The following is a 26921-nucleotide window of genomic DNA, read 5'->3' as shown; positions in this document are numbered from 1 at the left end:
TTACAAATCAAAACACATCATCGAGCATGTCCTCTTCCTGGGCTGCACACGCACGGCCCTACCATGGGAAACCTCTGCCCACAACCCTAGCAATCAGCGTGCCCACACAGCCAATAAAATTACATCGTACGCTGCTACAGCTGTTTCCTAGGTAACCAGCATGGAGCCACACAAACTGACTGGCTGCAGGGGACGGAAATAAACAGCAGCGACATAATCCTGTAACATTTAGACTTTTCAAGAACAGTTTTAACTTGTTACAAATTTATTCTTTTATCTTCCCCAGTCGATTCACATGTGAGGAGTCAGTAACTCACTTTAGATTTTATAATCCCCCTGTATCACTCCTCATGTAGTATTCCAAGGGGGAGGGGGAAATCACCACACTGGGCTTTGTAATGTACAAATTAAAGGCCAAACCTTAAAGTCCTTCCTCAAACAAAATGTCATTGAAGTCGGTGGGAGTTTTTCCACAGTAAAGATTTCATGATTTGGTCCTATATTAGTGACCTACACCTTTATAATCAAACCCTATACTTGTCCTCAGTAGTATATGAATCACATCTAAGGATTGTGTAATGGTGTCTAGATATGAGAGTGACTACATAGATATTATATTGCTCATACTTGTTATGACAAAAATGTCTTATTCAGTAGATAAGACTTAGGGCAATGTCTATATGGCCACACTCTGCCCTTGGTTGCTTACAGGTACTGAAATCAATGGGAACTCTCCCACCCACCCATATGTATGCACAACCCTGAAATCAGAATGTGGCCTTTATTTTTTTCCACTACTGACATGCTGAGAAAACCATGAATAAGGGCCCAGTCCTGCAGTCCTTACTCAAGCTAAATTCCCATTAAGAACTGCAGCATCAGGTAGTTAAATCCTACTTACAAGCATTGTGGGCCATAACCTGCAGTCTTCGCATAGGCTTCATTCACAAGCCACTGAAATCAGCAGGATAGTTTTCTCCAACAGGACTGCAAGAAGTGGCCTGACAACTAACCAGTGATGAGTAGAATGAACACGATATATTTCATTCTGCCGTTCTTGAGTTATCATGATTGTTAGAAACTCAGCGACACATAATATTGCTCCAACCTTTATCAGTTTATAATTTATGTGGTACTATTTGGCAAATAATCCAATATAATAAACTATAATAAGGGAATTGTATCTTACTGTGTGATACTGTAATTAAGGACATGATTATAAAGCGTGAGTACAAAGTGTGTAATTAAGGACATGATTATAAAGCATGCAGGCAAGGTAGATTTGTTTGTGTGGCTGCCTTACCAGGGAATTTCCAGTCTTCAAGCCAGACCCTGCAAACAGTCAGCTGAGCAGTACTTATGCAATATGGCTTGACCCAAAGCTACTGAAGTTAATGGGAGTCTTTCCATTGACTTCAGCGCCATTATGGGCCAGATCCAAAGCACACTGATGGACCTTTTCATGTGAATAAGGAAGTAGTCGCAGGAACTGGTCCTTGACTTGGAAAGAACAAGGCTGTTTACATAGCATGTGTGTTGGGGGTAAGGGTAACGTGGAATCTTACTGGCAACATTCAACTTTTTTTCAAGTCATTAATGTCAATTCTTCCTCCGAATTAAAAAAAAACAACCACCAACAATTGTACATACCATGGAACTCTTTTTTGATGGAGAATGAGAATTTATTCATGATCACAGCCGTTTTGTGCTTTCTCTTGGGATCATATACGCCGAACTATAGCCTTTTTACAGCAAAACAAGTGTATAAAGAAAATACCCGTGGTTGGGTTTTGCTTAAAATATGAATGAATGCCACATTTCAGCACAGCCCGTGTGAATTTTATGTATTTTAACTATGTTACTTAATGCGCTTGACCCTTTGAACACCGTTCTCGATTAATGAAGCTCCCACTCTTGTATAGAATGGCTGAAAGTAGCAAGTGATGCCCATTGCAGCAAAATGGAGTAATCAAAACGTACCATTTATTTTCATAGACTTAAATATACTCCTTTAGATGACTAGCAGAACATTTCCTTTGGAAACTCAGGGCGACGTGCAAAATTTACACACTGCGTAGTGAGTGTGTGTTGCTCTTGCAGTGCTGTCGCTCCTAGTCGTGGGATGGCTGAACTGAAAATGCCACATTTGAACAATCACAAAGAGACAACAGGCAGAGATAATTTGTTCAGAAAAAGGATAACTAGAAAATAATATTATTAAAAGGATGATTGGAGTTTGGCTTGACCCCCCCAAAAAAAAAATCTGAACAAAATCCTGTTTTCAGGATGCTGTTATACAAGACGAGATGTGAAACTTTCTCTGCAGCTTAGTTATACATTGTACTGTGTCAGTTAAAATCTTAGTACTACAAAATTTTAAACTGGGCCCATATCTGTTTTCCCCATAGAAGGGCAACAGAGTCTCACACTGAAATATGAACAGCTGACTACTTATCATTGTAAAAAAAGAAAATACCTGGTAGAAAAGGGAAGGAGATCTCTTCCCTGCATGCCCTCACCGCTAGTCCATTGCCATATATATAGCTTGTCCTCTACACATCAAACCAGCTTGTCATGATCCCTATCCTGCAAGATTTCTTCTTTCAGATGATTAATCAGACAGTAGTTAAGTCATAACTTCCAAAGATGAACTGCTCTTGAGCTGTGCAAGGAACTAAGGACGGTGTTACAGGGGAATCTGGTAAACAGCCTATAAGAATATGGATAATGTACCAGCATACTCAGGTAAGAAACCCACTGCAGTGCTGTGTGTCAGAGGAGGGGGGGGCAAATGAGGGAGAAGTCAATTTCAAAGACACAGGAAGGAAGAACCATTAAATATCTGTGAAAGTCATAGAAAGTAATAAATCCAATCATGTTAAAACAATGCAGCTAGTACTTCAGGAGCTCAGTATTGTAAATACTGTTTAAGAATTACTGGCTTCCAAACCTCCATTGGTGCAAGAGCACCCCATGTATTACTGCAGACCAGTGTTACATAGCACTGTATCCCATGGTGACTTCATTAAAGGACTAGTTTGAAGATACTATGGATTTGTTGAAAAAGATGCTTTTTAACAGAATAAAATCTCTGATTTTCAGCAGAATTTAAGTTCTCAGTTTAATGAGCCTGGAGTCCAAGTACATGGAAGCAGTGGACTCAAGAGGTTAAAAAAATATGCTGTTATCTTGAAACAGAGTGCAAGAAAGAGATAAGTAGCATCAGAAAAAAGACTCACTAAATATATCAGTTTAACTATTCAAACCTGACACGTCACAAAGCAGGTAACAGTGAAATTTGTTTCTATGTCTGGTAACCAACAGGGTTGAAAAGTCTTTGATTTTTGCATTACTCACTTGGTGCAACTGTAATGCTTTAAATCATTCTTGAGCCCTGCTTGGCATTGCAACACAACTCACTGCTAACCAACTGTAGCAAAGAAGCTGAGGGGCGACATTGAAAGGAGAAGCTGCAAAGGCAACCAGAAAAGGAATTCCTGCTCATCTCTGATCCTAAAAGCTTGTCTCAGGTTAACTCCCTGAAACCACTGTCATGGGCTCAAGACAGAATTATACTCCATTTCTGACATAGGTACTGTCCTCAACACTATCATCCCCATTCATACATACTCCCCATGAACCAAAATAAACTGGCGTGTAAGATTTTAAACATTCTTTAGGTTCTGCCACCTTGTGGGAGTTTCCTTCCAACTTTTATGAGCTGCAGAGCCAACATTAATTTAACATCACACTGTAGAACATAATTCCCAGATGCTGTGAGTAATAGTATGAAAGATAATATGAGTAGTAGTAAGCCTGCAGGACCACAGTGAAATTCACAAGACCCACATTCCTGTTTGAAGTTAAGCACTGAGAATAATTGCCATTTGGAAGCAGCAGCAGCTTTAGAAAGTTACATGCAAGATGCTGCATGCTACTCTGCTGCCAAAAATAAATATTCGATTTCCCCTCTCTCATCTCTTCTCCCAACACTCAAAACACAAGTAACTGCGCACCACCGCCAATCTTACACCCAGAATGATGGATGGAGGACAGAGGGGCTGCTTTAAAGTTTATTGGCATTTGGTCTATTTCACCCCCTCAGCCAGTGCATCAGACATCTGATTTATGCTGCTGTTCCTTGCAAACAGGTAATCACCAAACAGGGCTCAAAGTGATTTGTATTCTTTGGGGGGGGGGGGATCCCTACCAGAACAATTGTAAACACGCAGTTCAAACAGGGGCCTCAAAAGAGAGGCTGCATTTTCAAGCATCCCTCCAGAGACAAAGAAACAGACAACCCCCCCGCCCTTACAACCCCATGAAAAACTCCAAGGCAGTTTCTCAGGGCAGTGCAATACCCCCCACCCCCGTAGCATTCCCCCCTCGTGCTGTAGCCAGCCTTACCCTCCTCCTGCATTCTCTGCAGACACAGGGTCAGATTCTTCCTCCAGCCTGGCATCCCGGCACCGGAGCAACCTGCCGAGGAGGCGAGGGGGCCTTTTTTTTCCTTCTTCTGCAAGTCTGTACAGGGCCCCCGCCCCCACTCCAGAAGTGCTGTGGGTACAGCGCAGCGAGCAGCGGCGAGACCGAGGGCTTTACAAGGCTAGACATTGATGTGCAATGTGCTCCATCAGTGCTTGTGCGGGAACAAGGATGGGGAGGGGGCTGCAGTGAGAGAGGGGAGCAAATGAAACACCTCGCCGTGGCCCTGGCTAGTGCTGCTTCAGACGATCCTCTCCTGGCCCATGGCATGGGACTGTGGCTTTCTACTGCCCTTAGTGTAGCCACGGGAGCTGCGGTTCCCAGCGTGGGGGTGGGGATCGTACTAAGTGGCAGGAGAAGCTAGGGGAGCGACACAATAGTTAATTTCCTTTCTCCCTTCGCGAAGCCTCTGGCTAAGGGCGCACGAGCTGCTACCGGGTCCCCCCGGGGGGGCGGGGGCTGCCCTGCGGGGAGATCCTCGCTGCGTGCCGCCGGGGCTGCGATTCCCGGCAGGAGGTGCCCGAGGTAGTACAGTCCGGCTCCAGGCTGTATCCGACTCACTCTGTTTCCCACAGCTGAGCAGGTAAGAGCAGCCGGATGAGCCTTTCCCCCAGGGTTGGGCGTGATTTTCCTCTGCCCCGTGCAGGGGGGTTAATTTGGGGAGCCCTGTGCATAGCAGGAGGGTGCACCCCGGAGAATTCCAAGGGGGACCGGGGGAGGGAGGAAGAGACAAAGAGCGCTTTGGTCTCTCCGTGGGAAGCGCATGGACCATTTGTGTCTAAACTGGAGCTGCGACTGAGGGCCTGAAACCACTGTCTGCGCTGCCAGAGAGGCTATACTGAACTGATTACACCAGGCGCAGCTCGCACGATTATGGGGAGCGATGCCGCTGAGTTTTGCCTTTGATAATTGTATCATCGCCTGGTTTGTTTGTCAACTGAGAGAGGGAAAACATACCCAGCTACCCAATCTGCGGAGCACAAATGAGGCTACTGCCGTCCCAGCCCCATCGCAGGTGTGTGTCATCAGGTCGTCGAAGAGCGCACGTTGCAGATTATTCAGCCCCCCCGCGATTCCAGAGGTGTCAGACCAAAAAACAAACCCCCATCACACGCTATTTTAGTTAGGTATTTTCTCTCTGATCAAACCATTTCAATGGACACTGTCAGCTTGCAATCTACTCTATCTGAATAAGCGAGTTAAAAGTAGTTAAAGGAACTACACCTGCTTCTTAGTTCGCTCTTGCGAATTTTCCTGGCTTTACCTCCACATTTTCTTATTTTTTCTCCATTATTTTCTCTCCCCTGCTGCAGTGTGAAAACCCACATAAACAATAGGGGACTGTCTCTTTTACCATGTGTTATCAAATGCACAATGTAAACAGATCTTTTAAAGGAAAAATATTTTTCTGTTCTCTTTTTCTCTAATCTGAGGCATCACTTGTAACAATGGTAGGTTACAAATCAATCAGACTGATTTTAAGTTGATGATATCCCTTTAAATATTGTTCAACATTTACATTTTATAATGAAAACCTGAGACCAAGAGAAATATTTGCATGATTAATTAATATAATTGATTTTGAACATAAGCATTTCCTAGCATGTCTGAAACTCAAACCCTGAAAGTGAAACTGTCTATAAACAAAAAGTGAAACGTCGATTTTCACTGTCCGAGCTGAACAAAATTCAAAGAGTAAATGAGGAGCACAAAGAGTGACCAGTAACTCAAAATTCTTTCACCTCATAAACTAAGAAGTTATTAGTAACATAGGGAAAGAAGTTTGATAAATAGCTAAATTGAATGTATCCCTTTAATCTGACATGTTGTGTGTGTCTTTACCACAAAGGTGTGATTGTAGCACAAGTAGGCATACCCATGCTAGCTTTAAACAAGTTAGCACAGGAAACAATAGTAGCAAAGATGTAGCGACACAAGCTAGCAACCCAAGCATGAGTCCATCAGGGACCCTGGGTACATAGTCTTGTTGCTAGCCTATGTCACCATGTCTTTATTCTTACTGTTACCTGTGCTAGCTTAATTAAAGTCAGTCCAGCTGTGCTTGCTTAATTAAAGTCAGTCCAGCTGTGCTTACCTGTGCTACAGTAACACCTTCACTTTGCAGTGAAGACATATCCAAAAATTGTCTCTAAAGCCCTGATTCTGCACCTATGTCCCAATCCTGCTAACATGCCTGTATGTAACACTTTGCTCATGTGAGTAGGACTACATATTTGAAACTACTTATGTAAAGTTGCATGACTTGGACCAACGTTTGTATATTTTGTTCCAATTGTAATGACTATTCACAAGTATTTAAAAAATTGGGGGATGGTTGAAAACCACCTCTGATTTATTTATTTATTTTTTATTTTTTTAAGGATGCCAGAGTTTTGTTCATTCTTGAATATGCAGTTACAAAGGAGACATTTATTGAGTATGCCATGATGTTCACATTTTTAATTTCCTGAGGGCAACATTTCTTAGTAGTGACTGGCAGGCTTTTTGTTCTTTGTCAGGCCTTTTACAAGCACTGGTAGGCCTTCATGTATATCTCTGCCTTCACGGTGGTAGCTATTCTAATGTGTGTAATGGCAGTTGTAACCTTATAAGATTATGGACCAAATTCTCCCTCAGACCCCAGAAGGTAGGGTGCAGTAGATCAGCCAGTTTGTGTTACAGAGAGCTCTCCCATCTGGCCCACTTTGGATGGTTGGGACAGCTGCAGCACGATGGGGACACAGTAACCTAGGGTGCCTGTCTATTTCAGCTTAGCTGGGGGGAGGTAGGAGAAAGGAATTGCAGTTTTGTTTTCCCTTTGGGTAAGAAAGGGAAAAGAGAACATAAAGAACAGCCATACTGGGTCAGACCAAAGGTCCATCTAGCCTAGTACCCTGTCTTCTGACAGTGGCCAATGCCAGAGGGAAAGAACAGAACAGGTAATCATCAAGTGATCCAAGTCTGCAGCTAGGAGACCCATGATTGCTGCTGAGGTAGCAGTAACTTCACCCACCATCGTTTGGTTAGATCTCGGAGCTGAGCAATGTTTATAATGTGTAGTGTAGAAGCCAATTGTTTTAAGGGCAACATAAGGTGGATGGATAACATAGCCCACCGCCAAACCAATTAGCAACATTCCTCTGCATCCTTGTGAAACGTGAAGGACTTTCACACACAGACACTTTAATCCCCCTGCCTTCTCAAGGAACCAGTGCTGCAGCTACCATCCCCTGGCTGAAGAGGATTCCTTTTGAATGTCACACCTGTATGGGCCTGAGGAGCGAGTGGTGGTAAACACAAGACTGTCCCCCTCTTTTCAAAGAAGAGAGTGACATCATCAGTTCCTGCAGACTTAGGCCTTGATCCTGCAAACATTTAAGCACATGCTTAATTTTACTCACATGAGTAATCCTATTGAATTCAATAGGACTACTCACATGTCTAAAGTTAAGCACATGCGTAAATGGTTGCGGGACTGAAGCCTTAGGCAGTAAGCAGTCAAGCCCAGGAACTGAACCCAAGTTCCCAACATGGTGATGCAGTGAATTACCACAAACATTGCTCCCTTTGCCAATAATTTCTAACTGCTGGAGCTATCCATCATCCCCAAGTGGGAAATATATCTAGATGCTGGCAACTGAAGATATATATTTTAGAAAATCAGCTAGTATCGTCTGTAAGCAAAGGTGTGCAGCTTGCCTCTCTTTTTCACCATAGCCAGTTCTAGCGGACATTTCATGATGAACATCAGCTGGCAGTAACCGCACCGCTATCTCTCAAACTCTGGCACATCCACTAGTGGCAGCACAGCAGCGAAGATTACAGAGGTTGGGGTGGTTATGTGGAATCACAGATGATGAAGGGGAGGGGTACATTTCTTGTCTGACCTGCTACTGGAGGAATAGCTAGACTGCAACCCCAATACAGTAAACTCCCGTTTATCCAAATGTACGGGGGCGGGGAGGAGTGGAAACTTTTCGCTAACCAGGCGGTCGGATGCATGGAAGGGCTGTAACCTAACATAGTGCTACAAAGGAACACACTGTGGATTCAGATAATTAGAGCCCTACAAATTTTGGATCTGCATCCAGTCTGTGATCCGCAACAATGATCCGCCGATTTGCAGTGCTTTGGGTATAAAATTTGGATCCGCATGCAGCCGTGATCTGCAAAAATGGTCTTTGGGTATCCACATCTGAGTTCTACAGATAACTGGAATTATACTGTAGCGATGAATCCCCCTCTTGTCACCAGCTGGAAATCTGACATGCAGAAATCTCTTGGCTTCTTTACAGTGAATGTGACAGCGTGCAGCAGTTTGCTTTTAACAATCCTCCGTAGTTTGGGTGCAACAGTACGTGATAACTTGGGGAGCTCCAGTAAATCAGCATTCTTTCGCTGAATTTGATCAGTGAACGTCACCCTAACTTGCAGATGCACACCAAATGTTCTAGCTGACAACAAAAAGGTTAGAAAGACCAGTATCACACCAAAATAAATGCTAATGAAAGGAGACAATGTTTTCTAGTAGTTAAAACATGGAAGTGGAGTTCTGAACTGTGACATTATATTCTGGCTCCACTACTGCCCGAGGCAAGTGCTTAACCTTTTGGTGCCTTAGTCTCTCCATCTGTTAATTGGGTACAATACTTACTTACCTCACAGGGCTGTTGTGAGGCTTATTCAGCATTTATGGGCTGCTCAAAAATATTCACAGGAAAAGTGCAGTATTAGGAAAGGATTTTCAAAAATGGTCCATGGTGGCCCAACTCTGCTCCCTCTGAAGTCAATGAGAGTTTTCAGAAATGTGCTGTTTGAAAGGGTGAACATGAAGATGACAAGTGTCTACCTTTTAAAACAGTTGAGTGCCAAGGAAATAAATACTGTACAGATACAAGAGGCAGAGCAATATTTTCAACTAGTACCTTATGAGTTTTACAATTGTTGGTGCGATAGTCATTACAATTAAAGTACCAATGCTACTAGGCTGGGATTTGCAAACGCGTCCAATGTGAGCGTAACACTATTCCCCTGAAAATCAATGTGTCAGTGCTAGAATAGGAAACTGCTACCTATCGAGCCACTAACATTTTTGCTGCATTCTGGCTTTTCCTCAAAAATCTTCCCTCTGAGTCAGTACTGAATCAGTGCCCCAGCCTGGTGATAGAAGGTTCTATCCTTTCACTGGCAACCACCACCAACTGGTCACAGGGGGATTTTTCAGGCAAATGGAAATTTTGAGAAGTGCTGATTGGATACATCTCTTGAGCAGTGTTCTGCCCACATGGCCTCTAGAATCAGTGCTGCATTTTTAGAATACCTAGCTGAAAGAATAAGGTCGGCCTGGGTACTGCGATGACACTGACATAAGCCTAACAGGTGGCATTGACTTGTAAGTGCACGCTACAGCTGGGTACAACATACTGCAAGGGTTGTTGTCAGACAAATGATTTCTCCTGGATGACATGCACCGGGACCTGGTGACTAGTTCATGTCAGCTGCTGATGGTACTGAATATGTCCTCGTGTGCCTTCACGCTTGCCTGGTGCTTCCCCTCCTTGCTAAAGGAGGACCAAGGCAGACCGCAAGACACAGCATAAAAGCCAGGAAGTCCTCATAGTGGTACAAGCTGTTTTGCTGAGAAGGGCTGTTCTTTGTGCATGGCACTGGGAGCTTGTGCTGTGCAGCTGGAAGGCCTGCGTAGACAGTTATAGCCAAGTTCATGGCGCTGAGGCTGACAGAAGGACACAATCAAAGCTTCATTTCAGATAAGCTCCATGGAGTTTGGATTGTTATCCCCCAAGCCAATCTCATTTGAAAAATTTGAGTGAAAATCTCACCAGGAGAGGCTCAGTCAGGTGAGGCTACTCCTTCATTGGCTAGTTCGGCTGGCCCTGGGTGGGGATGGAGAGGAAGCGCACCCTGCATCTTTACAGAGTGATGGATTAGGTCATGTTCCCCAGAACTCCAGGAAGCTTTGTGTCTGAGTAAAGCAGGATCTCTCAAGTTTGTCATGCAGCAATCTGCCTCCACCCTGCTGTATTAAGAAAATGTTTATTTCCAGCCCCAGCCACGTGAAATGAGTCCTTGTTAAAAGTAAGTAAGTTCAAATATAGGTAACATCACAGCAGAATTTTCAGAAGCTTTCATGATTGCTAACTTCGAGCACTCAGCAACTGACCTTCCAGTGATCTGCAAATGATCCGTCCATCTCCTTGCTGGTCATTCCCTACTACAATGATCCTCTACCACTCCTTCAATAATAAATTTTCACAAGGTTATTTCTATTTCTACACATAATGTGACAAAAGTTTGCATCTGTTGATCTCCAACATCAGGGTCTGCTTCTCTCCCATAATATTTCAAACATCAGCATTCATATATTTTTCTGTCCAGGAGATATGCAGGAGTCTTCACCAGCACCACATTTCAAAAGCTTCAGTTTTCTTCTTGTCAGCAGCATTAACTTCCCATGATTCAAAGCCATAAATCACTATGGAAAAAAATTAGGCTTTTCACCAATTTCAAGATGCCACATTTCCCCCCCCCACACACACACACACTTTCTTAAAGGAGGCCATATCTGAGAAGTCATCCCTACTACTTCTGATTTCTTTGGAACCCAGCCTCCTTGATTGGATATATATGATCCAGATAATTAAATTAATTTACTGCCTCTACAGCTTGTCCATTAATCGCAATGTCTGCATGCATCTCATTTTTGTTAGTCATGTCACCATACATGCATTTTGTTTTGTCGCATTCAGAAATAGTCCATATTCCTCACTAACTGTTTTCAAAGACTACAACATTTGTTGCATTGCATCAGTGGTGGTAGCAAAGAGTATTATGTCATCAGCATATATGAGGTCAGGTAAGAGGCACCACAGTGGAATTCCCAGCTCCTTCCTCTTTGTCAAAACCTTCCAAGGCTTGTCTCAGAATAAATTCTGTGTATATGTTAAAGGGTCATGGTTACAAAAGGTTAATACCCTTGTTACAGAACAGGGGGTCAGAATCAATTTATTTCAGTGGCTATTGTTACAACTCCCTCCTATGTGGGGCTGTGCCTTGAAAAAACCAACTGGTTCATCTAAAGCAGTGATTCACATTTGCTGTGTAAATCACATACCTTGAAAGGTAATACTACCAGCTAAAAATCACTGTAAATATCAAATCACCTTCATTTTGTTACTGACAACATGCAAGATTGATACAAAATTTATTTACTGGTGCAGGTTATTTACATTTTGCACTTCACTCAGCATGGACAATAATACACTAGTCAGTTTCACATATGTGTAGAGTGGGGCTATGTCTATGCTGCGGACCCTGTACCGGCGGAGCCCCCCAGTATAGAGGCAGTTTACCCCAAGTGAGGGAGCTTTGCTGCCAGTGTAGGAACACTGCCTCCCTGAGTCTTCTGTCAACATAGCTGCATCTACACTGGGGGTTTTGTTGGCATAGCTGTGTCGGTAGGGAGTGAGGCTTTTTCACACCCCTGACCAACAGAGCTATGCTGGTGTAAGTTTTAAGTGTAGACAAAGCCTATGTTTCATTGTTAGGTTCTCATACACAATCACACTGCTGCAATGCTTGGGTTGCAAACACTGCTGGGGAATGCATACGGGGTTCGCTGGAATTTTAAAGAGTAGTTTCATGAAGACATTCCTATTGAAGCTTTTTTTCCCCCCCCCCCCCTCTAAACCAAATCTACATTTTGTGCCTTTCAACTGTGGCTGAGAAAACCTTATCCATCCAAGATACTTGTGTAAAGTACAGAATCATCTCACATTACCGAGAGTTTATGCACAAGTATAAGCTTTGTTCACAAGCACCCACAACAAACCATAGGAAACCACTATGGGTTCAAGAAATGTGTCCCCAAGCAATTGAATCAGGATATAATCATCATCACCCTTTGTTCCTACAGGATGGAAGTGGAAACATGTCCATTTGCCTGCTGTGTTTCCAGAGGGCACAGCAACAGTTAAGTTGCCTTCAGCAAGAGGTAAGTTATTTCACACACACACACACACACACACACACAGCACCATCCCCGCTGTACAGGAGAACTATAGCATGAGCAGCAAAGGGCTAAGATCAGTTCATGGGTACTCTCCAGTGTGTCCATACCATGAGGGTCTTGCAAGATAAGGACCCAAAAAGGTTCTTGTTGTTGAAGCAAGAAGGCTGCCTGCCAGCCAGGGTCAAAACAGAGTGAAAGTCAGAGTGGGTTGATTTGTTTTTGTTGTTGTTTTTAACCAACCAACCACACACAGATATCTTTGCTTATTTCTGAAAAACACTCTGTCAGCTCAGCCTCTTCTCATTATCACACGGCCTGTCTGTAGTCGATCAACACTTGTGGCCAGGGCTGATGGGGTCTTCAAACATGTCTACAGACATGCTATGTCTACACTACAGACCTTACAGCAGCAGAGCTGTTTGGATTCTGCTGAGCCATTCCAACAGGATAACACCCTGGGATCTATTAGAGAGTCTTAACAGGATTTGTTCTGCAATGCTGTTTCCCACTTCAATGTAATCTTGTCCCCCGACAGCTGACGACTGCAGTACAGCATTGCAGAAGTTCCACACGTCTTACTTCCAATTATTCACTGACACTAAAGGTTATGGGCCTGTAGGACTATGGCGGAGAGCAAGGCAAAGCCAGAGGAGCCTGTGTCTTGGTCAATGCTTACTCGAAAACATCAGTGTTTAAGCAAGCCAGAGAGGACTGTCTTTTTTCCTGCTAATACTGTATTGTTTATAATAGTGTTGTGCACACAGCTCCAATGCAGCTGCTGTGTATTGATTTCAGGTCTGCTGAGGCAGATTCTAGTAATTCAATACACTGAGGTGACTGACCATGTTAGTCTATAAAGTCTCCTATTCCAAGTAGTCAGCAAAGCGCTTGAAGCACTAGTTGCTGACACAATTGCTTAACACCATTAACGTTTGCTTGTAATTATATAATGTAGGGGACAACAGCTACTGGTCCAGTTGTTTTTCTGTTTGGAACAGTCACAAGGTTGCCAGTCGACATCTTCCTCACGCAATCCTTTCAATATCCCCCTTCTTTTCCTTCCTTCTTGTCTATTAACTCCTCCTATCTCCTTCTCTCTCTCCCCCATCCACTTTCAACCTCACATTCAGACATGGGGACAGGAAAGAAGTTGCACCTGCTTACACCAGTCCACATTTGGCCCTTGCTGATGGGTGCAAATATATCCATTGTAAAACATACAACTAAAAATGGGTTTACCACAGTTGTCAAGCTCCCTGTACAATTATACAGCATTCCCTCCAGCGATGCAGATTTTTACAAGGTTCAGCAGCATTAACGGCTACCTAGTACGTAAGGGTTTCACCTCAACTCAGCTTCTCTTTGGACAGGTGCTCAGGGGAAGTTCCATAAATCAGCTAATTGCAAAAGCGAGGGGCATTGCATATGAGAAGTCAGCACTCCACACTCAGGTCATAGGTTGTTGGGTTTAGTGAGTAGGTGCTGAATGGTGTTGGTAGCTTGTGATATACAGGAGTTCACACTAGATGATCTGGTGGGCCCTTCTGGCCTTCAGCTCTATGACTTGGCTGAACCCCAGTCTGGGAAAGTTTCCCGTTAGTACGTGATTTTTTTCGTTTGATCTCAGCTTTATAAACATTTTCACTTGAGGGGGAATAAGCCCTTGCTGAGCACGTCTGTTCTACACCTGCTGAGCCACTCTCCCAATTGGCACGTTTCTCTGGGCTGCCAGCCCTGCAAGTAAAGACGTTCCTCAGCTGGATCTCGATCATCTTCTGGGAGCATTCTAATGCCTGTGACACTTCCACATGGTGACCCAATTCGCAGCAGCTCCTAGGCCTCCTTACGAACAACAGCCAGGCCTGCCAGGCCGAGAACATACAGACTCCTTCCTGAGACGTCATTAAAAACTCAGTGGTGAGGACAATGGACACCTTGGCCACTCTGCCTACTGAGCTATTGGAGTGATAATGATTGGTGTATTTACCATACACTTCACAGTAAGCAACGTCAGATCTTGCATCTTATATAAAGGCAGCCACCTCCATTAACAGCGGATATTAAAACATTTTGTCTCCGATCCACAAAAGGACGTAGGCGTCACAACGCTGAAGAAGAATCACAGGCACACCACCGTGATCCCCAAAGCCGGAGTTAAGCGCTTAGCCTCCCTATACAAAGAACAGAGAGAGAGAGATAGGGGCCTTAGAATGCAATCCACAAAAGCCACCGCACTAGACAAGGAACTGCCTAAGCTAGCCATGGGAGATGCTGACAAGAGAATAGTGTCTTAAGCCTCACCCCTCTCTTGGAGATAAGCACCTGAGCCAGGGCTGCAGGGAGGCACCTCTCTCTGCCTAGGTATCCACAAACAGGCACCTGTCTCCTGGAGTCAGGGGGCTCAAGTGCCTTAGAAATGGCTTGTACAAATGAGTTTCGGCATCTGCGCACAACGGCAGGAGAAGGAGATGGTGCCACCCACCTTATAACTTTTAGCCCAGTGGCTCGAGTGCTCACCTGGGATGAGGGAGAGCCGGGTTAATTTCCCCTTCTGCCCAAGTGGGAGAAAGGTGGGAGACCCTGCTCAAATCCTCTCTCAGGAGAGTGCTTTAACCACTGTCCTGTGGGATATACTGATGTGGGGCTCTCAGAGACGCTTCTGTTGAAGCTGTTCCACTGTGGATGATTAATTCAAGAACAGGAGTACTTGTGGCACCTTAGAGACTAACAAATTTATTTGAGCATAAGCTTTCATGGGCTACAACCTACTTCATCGGATGCATAGAATGGAACACACAGAAAGAAGATATTTATACATACGGAGAACATGAAACAGTGGAAGTAGCCATACCAACTGTAAGAGGCCAATCAATTGAGATGAGCTATCATAGAATCATAGAATCATAGAATATCAGAGTTGGAAGGGACCTCAAGAGGTCATCTAGTCCAACCCCCTGCTCAAAGCAGGACCAATTCCCAGCTAAATCATCAGCAGGAGGAAAAAAAAAAAAACACTTTTGAAGTGATAATCAAGATGACCCATAGAAGGTGTGAGGATACTTAACATGGGAAAATAGATTCAATTAGTGTAATGACCCAATCATTCTCAGTCTCTGTTCAAACCTAAGTTAATTGTATCTAATTTGCATATTAATTCAAGTTCAGCAGTCTCTCTTTGGAGTCTATTTTTGAAGTTTTTTTGTTGCAAAATTGCCACCTTCAAGTCTGTCACTGAGTGGTTAGAGAGGTTGAAGTATTCTCCCACTGGTTTTTGAATGTTATGATTCCTGATGTCAGATTTGTGTCCATTTATTCTTTTGCGTAGAGACTGTCCGGTTTGGCCAATTTGTATGGCAGAGGGGCATTGCTGGCACATGATGGCATATATCACGTTGGTAGATGTGCAGGTGAACGAGCCCCTGATGGTGTGGTTGATGTGATTAGGTCCTATGATGGTGTCCCTTGAATAGATATGTGGACAGAGTTGGCATCGGGCTTTGTTGCAAGGATAGGTTCCTGGGTTAGTGTTTATGTTGTATGGTGTACGGTTGCTGGTGAGTATTTGCTTCGGGTTGGGAGGCTGTCTATAAGCGAGGACTTGCCTGTCTCCCAAAATCTGTGAGAGTGAGGGATCATCTTTCAGGGTAGGTTGTAGATCTTTGATGATGCGCTGGAGAGGTTTTAGTTGGGGGCTGAAGGTGACGGCTAGTGGCGTTCTGTTATTTTCTTTGTTGGGCCTGTCCTGTAGTAGGTGACTTCTGGGTACTCTTCTGGCTCTGTCAATCTGTTTTTTCACTTCAGCAGGTGGGTATTGTAGTTTTAAGAATGCTTGATAGAGATCTTGTAGATGTTTACCTCTGTCTGAGGGATTGGAGCAAATGCGGTTGTATCTTAGAGCTTGGCAGTAGACAATGGATCGTGTGGTTTGTCCTGGATGGAAGCTGGAGGCATGTAGGTAAGTATAGTGGTCAGTAGGTTTCCGGTATAGGGTGGTGTTTATGTGACCATTGCTTATTAGCACAGTAGTGTCTAGGAAATGGACCGCTTGTGTGGATTGGTCTAGGCTGAGGTTGATGGTGGGATGGAAATTGTTAAAATCATGGTGGAATTCCTTGATGGCTTCTTTTCCATGGGTCCAGATGATGAAGATGTCATCAATGTAGCGCAAGTAGAGTAGGGGCGTTAGAACAATGCTTCCTTAGCTCTCATCCCCTAAGTCAGCCATAAAAATGTTGGCATACTGTGGGGCCATGCGGGTACCCACAGCAGTGCCGCTGACTTGAAAGTTATATATAAGCTTATGCTCTAATAAATTTGTTAGTCTCTAAGGTGCCACAAGTACTCCTGTTCTTTTTGCGGATGCAGACTAACACAACTGCTACTCTGAAATAATTCAAGAATGATTGGCTCAGGGGGCTGGACCCTAGGTCTCCTATCTCCCAGGCAGGGGCCCTTACCACCAGGCTACAGAGTCTCTCTCATGTGCATGCATCCACTGACTGTTCCACTGTGGGTAAATAGTCATTAGGCCAGTGAGAGAGAGAGAGAGACACTCTGTAGCCTGGGGTTTAGGCACCTATACCCCAATCCACTAAGGTACTTTTCTTTTTCTGATTGCCAGTCCAGAAGTGGTTAGACAAATGTACTAGTCCAGAAACTATATGCACTGATCCATCAGTACTTCTGCACCCCTTTCATTCGGACATAGATTTTAGCTCTCAGTATCTCACTAATTGTTAGAATTTTATATGAACATATCAAACCATTTCAAAAAGGGGGGGGGGAGCTTGAAGATAGTTCTCAAGAGAATGACTAAAATCATATTGGAAGTGGTGTGTATGTCTGGAGGGGATGGGAAGCAAAGCAGTAATCAGGATGATGTGATTTCATGTTCTAATACCTCAACGCAACTGGAGTGAAAACAAAGTGTTATGATGGAGTGAGAGAACTGAGGTTACCCCCAGCCTTCTACTGACACTCACATAATATCCTGCTCTGATGTTCTGCAGAATATTGGACTTTAAAGTCTTTGTGGATCCTTAGTTTAGTAGAGTCATTTCTTGGCATTGATCCAGCATGGACCTTAACCCAATGTAATTTTCATCCCCTCTGAAATATGACAATTCTGTCTCATTCTGCTCCTCTGTATTGGACCGGTGATAGCATGCAACATACACTTGTAAGCTCCCCAGGGGCGTAGAGCCTGGGTCAGTTTCGTTCCTCACTTCAATTCCTAGGAGAGTATTAATACTACTACTTCGAATTTCCTTTGCCAGCCAGCTACACAGACACATTTTTGTGCCTTCTGGGGTTTTTATTTTAAGCCAATTGAGTGCTGGAGTGACAGTCCTGGAGATTGGAGCGCTCCAATCCAGTGACAGAAAGGGAATAGCTCAGGCAGGAGCAGAGCTCGCTTCCCACAAACTGTCTCACTGATGTGCCTCAACTCTGCTCTAGTGGGGTTACCCCTGGGGGAGAGAGAAATTCAGTCTCCATGTCTCTTTGGTCGTTAGCCTTGCTGCAGAAACTGCCAGTGCCAGTTGTGATAGTGACAAGGGTGTCAATTGCTGCCAATTATGGGGGTGATTGGAGATGTAAAGCACTTGTCTTCCAATCACTGGCTCATTTCACATAGGCTACCAAAGCACCACCAAGGGGTAATGACTTTTAGCTCCTACTGACCCATGCTGAATTGGTAGTGGCAACCTATAGTAAAGGTACTGTAGCCCATCATCTGAACCAGTTAGTCCCTCTCACATTTTTGAGATCTTCTCTTGCCATACTTCCAGCACTATTTTATTTCTATAGTACTATGGAAATAAAAGATCAACACCATTTATTTCTCATAATGTAGCAGTTTGAGAGAGGATGGGCTATGGGAAGGTAGAGATGTTCTCATTGATGTAGAGTAAATTCTGCTAAGAGTGCTGTGCTGATCTAATAGGCCTGTACTGCCATCTACTGTACTGAGAGAAAGCACAAGTTACCAAAGGGGGTGATTAACCTCCATGCTGTTGCTGCAGATGGAAACCAGGACTGAGCCTTTGAGCCTACAGCTGGCCCTTTTTCTTCACAAGGGGTAAACCCCCTTTTTTCTAGGTAAGTTTTACTTTATTTATTTGATAATCTCAACAGTAGGTGTTAAAGCAGCTGATACGTTTGGAGTCTAAAAAAAAAAAAAAAAAAAAAACCTAATTCCTCCCCCTTCCCACAATGTGCTATAAAATGTCTAATTGAGAAAATGTTTACATAGGCTATAATAAACGAGCAGATCAAGACTCAAACAATATACCTAGCCACTTTAAATGTCAAGGGGCATGGATGTTGGAAGGGAAGGGGGAAGACAAAGGGGCATGTTCTTCTAAGTGATCAGCTATTTACCTCTGATGTAGAGATGATCCTAAACTAGACTGACCAATGATTTGATCCACAATGAAAAGTCCTACATTTCTAAAATGTTTTCTAATGTAGAAACATATACAGGTTAACAGCAAGTTCTTGAACCAAATAATAGTTGCCAGTTCGCCATGCTTGCTACCATGGGTAGCAAGATAGATAATCCTGTGGGCATGGTATTTCTCTGGCAAATACCCTGATTTAATTACTTCCGTGCATCAAGGAATCCCATCACAAATGTGGAGCCACAGTCTGATTAATTAGGCCAGTCCACTTCCTCGTTACTGAGCATCAAGAACTAAACCCTCCCTAAGCAGAAATTGTGCAGAATAATGCTTATGCACTAGCTATCAAAGCCCATGTCAACAATTGTTGATATAACTGACATGGCAACAGAAAAAACATTTTAAGGAGGGTTTTTTTTAAGTGCACTGCATGTATTTTTAAAAGGAATTTCCAGCCTCAAAAGCAAAAGACAACCTCAGGCTAGTTTGCTCAGATTCCCAGAACAGAATCTGCTACTTTTCAGTTCACTGCAATCTTGCCCATGTACCCATTTCAGGTTCAATATATATTTATCACTTCTCAGCTATTTATATTTTTAATGCCCTAATAGCAGTTCAGAGGCATTGTACCAGGGCTAGTAAATGCCTAATAGTGTTCCATTGAAAGAGGCCAAGGGACATTCTATAGGACCCATATTCCTGCCACCTTGTGGGCATGCTGCCATGAACCTTCTGGTATAAAAAGAATTCTATCAAACACAGTGGGATAGAAACAGAATCATGTCACAGGCAGTGCCAGTGCTATAGACACAGCTGGTAATATCACCCTGAGGATGTCACTGGAGGAATGTAAAATAACAGGGTTTAAACTTTGAAGTTAGAAAACAGCATCTTTGGAAAGAAACATCTTTTAAAGTTTCAAGCCATTTGAGATCATCCTGTAGCTGCCACTTAACATCTACACTTCAACAGTGTAACGCTACATTTTTAAGCCAGGTTCTGGTTTTAGGGACACTGGTATAACAGGAGTTCGAGTTCCTCTGGATTTACACCAGCGTAACAGAGATTGGAATTGGGCTTCACCAAGGATTTCTTTGGAAAGATAATTTGATTGGAAGAAATGTTGTGCTGCCCCCATTTTTTTTTTTTTTTTTTTGTTAAGAAAGCTCAATCTGAATTATATTTTTAATACTCAGTAGGCAAAGGCTTTGGAAGAGAGATTTGGAGTTGGCTGAATCATCCATGGATGATTAAAAAAAAGGCAACACTGAATCCTCTTTTCCCATTGCTGCCCCAAGATTACAAAGCATTAGACTCTCCACTTAGTCGGTAGTATTCCTCTCCAGCCTTACCTCCATGCTGCATTCTCTGCAGCTAAAGGCGGCGGCTTTTCCTCCAGCCTGGCATCCCAGTGCAGGAGAGACAGAGAACTGCAAGTCTGTAAAGTGGCTTGTAGATGTGCAGCTGGAATTGGAAATCCAGCTTCATTTATAGGGCTAGACATTTATGTGCAGGCAGTTCTATCAGTGCTTGCAAAGGCATGAAAATTCTCTGATGTATGTGAAAACCTGATTGTGAAGCACCCAGACCAAATTTTGCTGTGGGGATGGAGCAACTTCACCTGTCCAAAGCAAAAGAAACAGATGGCTGGAGAGAGGAAGGACGGATGGACCGGCAAGTTTCAAGAAGTTGAGCAGTTCCTTAAAGTTCCTTTATTTCCTGTGGTACAAAAGTCACGGATGATGGCAGAATAAAGGGGTACATGATACAAAATATTTGAATGGCTTAGAGAATGCTTATCAGTGAGGTGAAAAGTGTTTAATTTTAAAACAAATTATATAGCTGTGTACTGTGATATTTTCCCCTGCTTCTTCAGGGCCCAGGTGATGAAAGCACTTGAGCGTGTACATAACCCCAGGCTTAAAATTAAGGACCTTTGACTCCAATGAGACTTAAAAACATGCTTAGGTGCTTTAAGTAGAGGTCAATATTCCCATGTTCACCAAAGAACCCACCAAAAATATTAAAAATAAAAGATTAAGGATATCAACACAAGTTTACTAGAAAAATTACAATTGAATTACATTCCTCCTCTGGTTTCTAGTCTATATGGTATTCTCATTTCCTATCAAAATTGTTGCACGCTGTTAAACTGTTGCTTTCTAGCAGCGTTGCAGTGATGGAGAAATACAGTTCACTTCTATGTATTTTATAAAGTGCTTCAGGGTCCTTCTGGATAAAAAGTTGCCCTCTCTCATATGTAGAGATAGACAAACTTAGGACATACCCTGTGGTTGTCTTAACTAAGTGCATTATAAACTTGTATGTAAAATGCAGGGCGGGGGAGGTTCTTGTTTTTTTAAATTAGAGAGTTAAAGGCTAGTTAAGACAGCTCATTTCAATTTAGCACTAAACAACTTGGGAACTATAACATACTTGTGTTGTCCGCTCTCCAAATAGTCTACGAGCAGAAAGAAGCCCAAGGACTCCATAGCAGCATCCTTTACCCTAGTGCTGAAGGGTTCAGGCAGGCACTTATCTACCAGGGAGAAGTTCCAGACACACACAGTGCTTATGTGCTACTCCTGAACAGCGGTTTTGAGTTTCTACCTAGACTCAGACAACAAAACTAGTAGTGTATAAATAAACATACAGTCATTCTCATTCAGAACCCATGTCCATCTACGGATGATTGTATCAAACTGAAAATAAAATGTCTTTTATTAAAAGACAAGAGACATCCTTTATTAAATGAACATCCATCCCACCTTACTTCTAATCTGCAGAGGCAGTTTTGACCAGTGAAGGGGACAGCTTAATTTTTATTGGAGACATTCTTGATACTACCACAACCACAACGCTACAATCCAGAGTTCCAGATTCTACTTCAGGTGAACCACAGAGATTTGTAGGTTTGGGGGATCAAATGTAGTTCCTTCCTTTGATGTGTTGTGAACCTCATTCTCAGGGCCGCCCAAAGGACTCAGGAGGCCTGGGGCAAAGCAATTTCGGGGGCCCCTTCCATAAAAAAGATAGTTGCAATACCATAGAAGACTATATTCTTGTGGGGGCCCTGTGGGGCCCGGGGCAAATTGCCCCCCTCTGAGCGGCCCTTCTCATTCTTCACTTTGTAATCCAATTGCTCCTCCTTCTCTCCCTTTGCTATGATGGTAGCAATGTATCCAAATACAATCAGATATGAATAAGGGTCTAATTCTGCTTCCACTGAAGTCCATGGCAAAACTCCCAATGACTTCAACAGAAGCAGGATCAAGCCTCAAGAGCCCATCTTATTAGAAAACCTCTGGTTTTCAACGACTACCCTAATGCATCCCCAAATGTATTCAGTACAAGTAGAAGACCACTTCTAGTTCAAATGCAGTGTAATGGGTAATGCACATTAGCAACATGTAGCAGTTTGGCAGTTTCTACAACATAAAATTCACTAAAAATATTGATTAGGAACTAGCGTGGAATCATGAGATACAGAACAAGTTAGAAGAACAGGAGTACTTGTGGCACCTTAGAGACTAACAAATTTATTAGAGCATAAGCTTTCGTGGACTACAGCCCACTTCTTCGGATGCATATAGAATGGAACATATAATGAGGAGATATATATACACACATACAGAGAGCATAAACAGGTGGGAGTTGTCTTACTAACTCTGAGAGGCCAATTAATTAAGAGGAAAAAAAAAAAAAAACTTTTGAAGTGATAATCAAGCTAGCCGAGTACAGACAGTGTGATAAGAAGTGTGAGAGTACTTACAAGGGGAGATAGTCAACGTTTGTAATGGCTCAGCCATTCCCAGTCCTTATTCAAACCGGAGTTAATTGTGTCTAGTTTGCATATCAATTCTAGCTCTGCAGTCTCTCTTTGGAGTCTGTTTTTGAAGTTTTTCTGTTGTAATATAGCCACCCGCAGGTCTGTCACTGAATGACCAGACAGGTTAAAGTGTTCTCCCACTGGTTTTTGAGTATTTTGATTCCTGATGTCAGATTTGTGTCCATTAATTCTTTTGCGTAGAGACTGTCCGGTTTGGCCAATGTACATGGCAGAGGGGCATTGCTGGCACATGATGGCATAGATCACATTGGTAGATGTGCAGGTGAACGAGCCCCTGATGGTATGGCTGATGTGATTAGGTCCTATGATGATGTCACTTGAATAGATATGTGGACAGAGTTGGCATCGGGGTTTGTTACAAGGATAGGTTCCTGGGTTAGTGGTTTTGTTCAGTGATGTGTGGTTGCTGGTGAGTATTTGCTTTAGGTTGGGGGGTTGTCTGTAAGCGAGGACAGGTCTGTCTCCCAAGATCTGTGAGAGACAAGGATCATCTTTCAGGATAGGTTGTAGATCTCTGATGATGCGCTGGAGAGGTTTTAGTTGGGGGCTGAAGGTGACAGCTAGTGGTGTTCTGTTATTTTCTTTGTTGGGCCTGTCTTGTAGGAGGTGACTTCTGGGTACTCGTCTGGCTCTGTCAATCTGTTTTTTCACTTCAGCAGGTGGGTATTGTAGTTTTAAGAATGCTTGATAGAGATCTTGTAGGTGCTTGTCTCTATCCGAGGGATTGGAGCAAATGCGGTTATATCTTAGAGCTTGGCTGTAGACAATGGATCGTGTGGTGTGTCCTGGATGGAAGCTGGAGGCATGTAGGTAAGTGTAGCGGTCAGTAGGTTTCCGGTATAGGGTGGTATTGATGTGACCATCGCTTATTAGCACAGTAGTGTCCAGGAAATGGACCGCTTGTGTGGATTGATCTAGGCTGAGGTTGATGGTGGGATGGAAATTATTGAAATCATGGTGAAATTCCTCAAGGGCTTCTTTTCCATGGGTCCAGATGATGAAGATGTCATCAATGTAGCGCAAGTAGAGTAGGGGCGTTAGGGGACGAGAGCTAAGGAAGCGTTGTTCTAAGTCAGCCATAAAAATGTTGGCATATTGTGGGGCCATGCGGGTACCCATAGCAGTGCCGCTGACTTGAAGGTATATATTGTCCCCAAATGTGAAATAGTTGTGGGTGAGGACAAAATCACAAAGTTCAGCCACCAGGTTAGCTGTGACATTATCAGGGATACTGTTTAGAACTCTATTTGTGCCATGATGTTCTTTAATCTATGGGACTACCACAAAGCCTTCTTAAAAATGATCTGTGGTTGCCTTTGGTTGTATAGAGAGGTTGTCAGTAGAAAGTGGGAAAACTCTTGTGCCCCACTGTGACGAAATGCACCCCTGTATTCATACCCAGCACACTATTGTGATAATCCTTGTACAAAATATGCCTTGTAAGGTATCATTTGAAAAACAACAACTTGGTCATTAATGTCATGGTGAAGTATATTTAGCAACATTAGACAAAGTTATTAACCTATGCTGAAATCATGACTGAAGTGTGTTTACCAGACAAGTCTGGGAGTGGGTAAACTGCTTCTCAGAGACAAAGGACAAGTTGATGCCTCTAGCCAGGTGTCAAAGCTGATGGACTGTCACCTATCAAGTGGCCATTCTTTGGCAAGGAAGGGGGCAGGAACAAACGGATCTGCATCTTAGCAAACAGCAAAAAACCTCTCCCCCACCACACCCCATGTCTCATTACTCTTATCTAGGGGTCACTCTCAGGAAAATGCATTTCAAAGGGTGACTGAACTATAAATGTGAGGGGCAAAAATATGCCAAATTATCACGCCGTACCCATCTCTCTTTGTCTCCTAAGAAGACTAAGACTTTGGGAGGAGATCCTGACCTGAGAGTTTGGTCAGCAATGTACTGAAAACGTGGTAATGGCCTTCACTCTGAACCAAAGCTAGTTTAAGTTTTTTCATCTTTTTCTTGTAAACATTTCTGACTTTAATGCCTCTTTACTTGTATTCACTTAAAATCTAGCTCTCTGTAGTTAAATAAACTTTTCTTTAATTGAAACTAATCTAGTGTTGTGAATTGTTTGGGTAACTTCCTTTAAGGTAGCAGACTGTTGTATGTTGATCTCCTTAAAGGGGCAATGGACCCAATATCTGCACTGTCCAGAAGGCTGGACAGTGCAAAACACAGGCTTCCTGGGGGGGGGAGGAAGTCCGGGACTGGGAGTGATTTGGACTCACCCTGTAAGTAGTAACCAAGGCTGCTGGAAGCCAGAGTGCAGTTGGGGTTTGTTGACAGGCTGCTGGAGTCAGAGCTGTGGCTATACAGAACTCAGGGTGTTACCTCCATGCTGTTAAGCTGATCGTGAGGAGCCCAGGGTGGGAGGTACAGCAGAAAAGCATAGGGAGGTACCCCAGGTTGCAGGGCAACCGGGGACACAGCCCCTCACTGGTCTGGATTGCACCTTGGAGCGTCATACCCACTTTTAAAAGGTTCATGTTGACGTGGCACAGATTGCTTCCTAAGAGCAACTTGAACATGAATGGAAAAAAAGCTTGAAAATTCCATGAGGAATTTTTCTCACCTAAAAGAAGTGGTGTATGGTACATGAGATGAGATGTTGTGGGAGAAGGTGGTGTGCCAGACCAGAGACCTCGGGTTTATAAAGTGTGTGTTTGTTACCTGTCCATAACTTGAATCTTAAGCATGTTTTTTTAAAACAAAGATGCAAAAGAGACAGGTTTTATTGTATTTTGAGGCTTCACTGTTCCTAGCGGCTATGGTATAAGCATCAGTCTCAAAATCCATCAAAATTACAACTTATTTTTTAACACCACATATTCTAATTTTAGTGGATACAAAAAAATCCTAACTTTGCATATGGCCCATTTTAAGATCGCGCAGGATTCTGGATCAAATCCTGCAAGGTGCTGGAACTCCTTAGCTCCCACTGACTTTATTTTTAAATTTCCTTTAATGTGATCCACTATGAGCATTATCTTCACCAAAAATAATAAACAAGCTCCTGTGTTGATGCAGCTACGTGGAAGTAAACACAATTAGGCCTCTTTTATGCTAAAATGAACAGCATACTAATGAGACATACTGAATCAATTATTCCTAAGGGATTCATGGCCATCAAACAGTCTTAGGTTATAAAAGCTAGTTTATTTAGACTTAACATAGAATTTCTTATCAGAAATGTGAAGAAGACAGCTACATTGAATTTGAAAAATTCATCACTTTTTTTTTTTAAATTAATCTGGTTCATCTGGTTTTGCTTCACAAAAGTTCACAGAGCTGTTCTTATTTTAGTCCCCCCCGGTGCCCACAACCACCATATACACGTGAAAACCCTTGATAAATTGCTTGTATGCCAGAGACTAAACTCAGACAGTCCCCAGTAGGTTGAGGTTAACATCAAGCCTTCTTGAGGAAACCATGTGTAAAAGCTTGTCAGTTCTTAGACAGCAAGAATGGGACTATTGAATTGACATTTATAGAGTGCTTTTTAAATCATCTGTCTGAATGCACACTACAGAGCAATGAATCACACACCTAAAACAGCGCTTGTGTGCAGACCAATCCTGCAGCCATTGTGAGCTCAATCACATATCTGCGTAAGTTTTCATTACTGCCTGTTGGTCTTCCTGGTGTTAATTGAGGAAGGGAATGCTGGCTAATGGTTATCTCATAGCTTGAGTCCATAAATTACACAGTATAAAAGAATGAAATTGATTGACTTGCTCCACAACATATTGCAGAGATGGCAAACCAAGGCCTTTTCCGCTCCCAGTATTGAAGATTCCACTACACTTTTTGCAAGAGCAGATGTGTGAGCACTGGAGTCCTGGCCAAAATTCCATTTTAGGTAACTACTAAAATTCCTCCTACAGTTTCACCTGGATACAGTTCTTCTGTAGCTCCTTTCCTAAAATAGTTATGTAAGGCTTAGAAGTTTGCATGAGAATGGCACCTGCAAGTAGACCACGTGAGGACTTCTATGTAAGTGACGCATTGTGCTGCAAGAGTTAGGGGATCTCAAGTGGAGAATTCCCCATTCCAGAAAAGATATGGGGAGATGGATAGGTTACTAAAAAGTGAGAACCTGAACTCAGTTCAGGTTAAGGGCAATTTATCTTTA

The 26921-nt window shown here is 43.1% G+C and overlaps 1 long non-coding RNA gene across 1 annotated transcript; it reads left to right on the top strand.

Moving 5' to 3' along the window:
- The first annotated feature begins 5037 nt into the window (after positions 1 to 5037).
- LOC128841303 (uncharacterized) lies at positions 5038 to 18611 on the top strand. The gene is made up of 3 exons (XR_008445796.1): positions 5038 to 5068; positions 12419 to 12496; positions 18538 to 18611. It is a non-coding gene; the product is annotated as an uncharacterized LOC128841303 (long non-coding RNA).
- The last annotated feature ends 8310 nt before the right edge of the window (positions 18612 to 26921 follow it).

Source organism: Malaclemys terrapin, chromosome 7 (genome assembly GCF_027887155.1).
Source record: "Malaclemys terrapin pileata isolate rMalTer1 chromosome 7, rMalTer1.hap1, whole genome shotgun sequence".
Lineage (NCBI taxonomy): Eukaryota > Metazoa > Chordata > Testudines > Emydidae > Malaclemys > Malaclemys terrapin.
Note: the sequence above shows the minus strand (reverse complement) of the source record. Positions and strands in the feature narration are given on the sequence as shown.